Raw genomic sequence first — 3,552 nt, 5'->3', positions numbered from 1 at the left:
TTTGCTTCTCAATTTCAAAGTAATTCATATTGATTTCAGGGCTTTTTTTTCTATTTCTGTTTCATGAGCTGTCCATTTTAAGTTAATTTAATGTCTTTTAATAGACACACTTAAAGATGTAAGAAGAAAATATACTGTCCAAATGTATCCAAATCAGAAATCTTTGAAATTTGACTTGCAGCTGGGGATTGATGTCAACGGTAGAGAACTTTCCTGGGATGCCTGAGGCCCTGAGTTTTAGTCTCAGTCTAAGGAGATTGCTCAGTAGGTAAAAGTACTAGCTGCCAAAGCTTGACTGACTTGAGCTCGATCCCTGGATATCATAGCCCACGTCGGTATTCGTGGCCCTCTTACATGGAGATGGAAGGCAGAGACAGGAGAATCACTCCAGCCCCCCCCCCCAAACAAAAATGTAAGTCCAAACTTGGATATCCTCATTAGCCCCTTCCCCTTAGGGCAGAGGGAACTATGCAGAAGAGAAGGCCGAAAGATTGTAAGAGCCAGAGGGGATGGATGACACCAAGGAACAGTGTATTCCAGACACAACAGGAGTGACACACATATGAACCCACACCAAGGAAACAGTGTCTTCCAGACACAATAGGAGTGACACACATATGAACTCACACCAAGGAAACAGTGACTTCCAGACACAACAGGAGTGACACACATATGAACCCACACCAAGGAAACAGTGTCTTCCAGACACAATAGGAGTGACACACATATGAACCCAGAAGGCTGTGGCAGTGAACACAGGGCCCGCACAGGTCCAAGCCAAGTGGGGGAAATGGACATGGGCTCCCATCCCCAACCAGGAAGCTATCTCCAGTTGACAACCACTGGTAAAGGAAGAGTTAGTTTCTCCAGTGGAGTCTCTTTGGGTCCACAGACCACTTGTAAGGCCAGGCCCCATGTCCAGCAGTAGATGGTCAATACCAAATGAACTCAATGGCATTTTTTTCTTTTTGGTCTCATATTGCTTTGTTTGGGCATTTCACCTCCTTACTGGTCTTTTGCTTATACATTATGGTTTCTGATTTTTGTGGGTTCGTTGTTGTTGTTTTGAGACAGCGTTCCTGCCTGTTTTGGAACTCTCTTTGTATACCAGGATGGCCTCAAACTTACTATCACCTGGCTAATTTTTGTTATTGATTGATTGATTGATTTTGTGTGTGTGTTTCTCATGTTTTTCCTTTTTTTTTTCTTTTCTCTTCTTTCTCGCTTTATTAATTAATTTTATTTGTTTTCTAAAGAGAGAGAAAAAAGGTGTGGAGTTGGAAGGGTGGGTGGGGAGGTGGGGAGAATCTGGGAGGAGATGAGAGGGGTAACTGTGGTCAGAATGTATTGTATGAAAAAATATTTTCAATATAAAAGAAGCTTCAAATAAAACATAAATAAATTAAAATGGAATTTAAAGCAGCACATTCAATAAATTTTGTTTTACTTTTCAAATCTTTGGAAATATATTGCAGGGCATGGAGAGATGGATTTGCCCTCTTCTTGAGGACCCAGGTTTGATTCCCAGCACCCACAGGGCAGATCATAATGTTCTGTAACTTCAGTTCCAGGGGATCCAATGCCATCTTCTGGTTCCCAGGGGTACTGCAGGCGTGTGTTCCACAATCAATTTAATCATTACATAAAAATGATAAATAAGAAAAGTGTTCAAAACACTTGAGAAGCAAATATGTCACAGAGCCCTTAAGATATCGTGTTTTGCTTCACGGGTGCGGGTATGCAGAATGAAGCACACTCTTCCAACCCACTGCCCAGATGCCCACCTCTTTATCTCCTGAATGTGCGAATGCCTACCTTATACCTTTCAGAAATGACCAACTTAGGGAGCCTGAGATGCGGGTGATCATCAGTGTTCCGGGTGGACAGAGTTCTGAAAAATCAGAGAGCTTTTCCCAGTAGAGGGAAGTGTGACTATTCCAGTATTGCCAGTGACAGTCCACAATGTTGCCTTTGTGGACACTGGAAGAGGACGGGAGCCAAGGGAAAGGGGCAACCTGAGAAACACCAGAACCTCCAGGAAGAATGCATCCCACTGATACTTTAATTTTATCCTACTGAAACCCACATCAAGCTTTAAAACTGTAAAAGATTCCTGTTTATTTAGGCCACTAAATTGATGGTGTGTTTTTTAAAATACCTTTTTATTTTTATTTTTTTATTTTTTTGGTTTTACGAGACAAGGTTTCTCTGTATTGTTTTGGAGGCTGTTGGTCCAGCCCAGCCTCGAACTCACAGAGATCCACCTGCCTTTGCCTCCCGAGTGCTGGGATTAAAGGCGTGTGCCACCACCGCCCGGCTAAGTTGATGGTGTGTTACAGCAGCACTGGGAAACTAACACACAGAGCTTGGATAGTTTTAAAATGAGAAGACTGCCTCATTATGCTTAGAAAAACTCGGGTGACTTGTGCATTTCAGGTGCTGAAATAAAGAAATTCAAAGAGAAAACATTAGTGAAGGAGAAATGCAAGTAGCCAGCCAGTTTGGGGGCCCCAGGGGGGCAATTTTTCCCAGAGGAAACATCTGGTGTACATGTAACTATGTGAATTGCATTTTTGTGTCTTTTTCTGGAGTCAAGGAACTTCAGTTTTGACTAAGAATTAATATAAACGGAATCCCCACTTAACGTTTTGTGCTAGTCTTACTTGTATGTGTATGCATGGTGTGCATGCATGTGTGTATGTGTACTTGCATATGTGTTCAGAGACATTGCATGAGTGTGCATACATGTGTATATATGTGCTTGCATATGTGTTCAGAGACATTGCATGAGTGTGTATGATGCATGTGTGTATATATGCTTGCATATGTGTTCAGAGACATTGCATGAGTGTGCATACATGTGTGTATATGTGCTTGCATATATGTTCAGAGACATTGCATGAGTGTGTCTGCATGGGGAGCCTGGAGGTTGGGTGCCCTCAATTGCTTCTCCCCTTATATTTTGAAGTAAGGTCTCTCAATTAAACCCAGAGCTTGTTGATTCTGTTACTCTAGGAGGCTGGATTGCTTTGGGACCCCATCTCTGCCTCCTGGGATTAGGGACTGTCATACTTACTATTCTCATAAGGCATTCATGTGGGTTTTGGATATCTGAACTCTGGTCTTCAGGTTTGTGTGGCACATGTTTTATCCAGCGATGCAGCTTCCCGTGCCCACTTACAGCTCTACAGCACTGGCGGTTAGAGGAATATTTTCCCACACACTGGCTTCTGGCTTTGTTCATCCCCAGCCTTGTTTCCCCTCCATTTTTGGATCCTGTAGGCATCAGGCATTACAACCCAGATATATGGAGAATATGGCTGATTAGTGGCTGCCTGGATGTCCAGTGAGTTGACTTAGTAGTCTGGTGGGAGGAGCATTCTAGGAAGCTTTCCTATTTTAGGAGAGTCTTAACTGTACATGCAAGTGATGGAAACCACACCAACATGTGTCACTAAACCCAGGATAAATGCTCCTTTAAATCAACTGACGTTGCACAAATACATGACTAAGCAGACATATCGCTCAGGGCTTTGCTATGAGCCTCAAGTG

This window comes from Mesocricetus auratus, unplaced genomic scaffold, assembly GCF_017639785.1.
Source record: "Mesocricetus auratus isolate SY011 unplaced genomic scaffold, BCM_Maur_2.0 Super-Scaffold_100676, whole genome shotgun sequence".
Classification (NCBI taxonomy): domain Eukaryota; kingdom Metazoa; phylum Chordata; class Mammalia; order Rodentia; family Cricetidae; genus Mesocricetus; species Mesocricetus auratus.
This window is presented reverse-complemented; position numbering follows the sequence as displayed.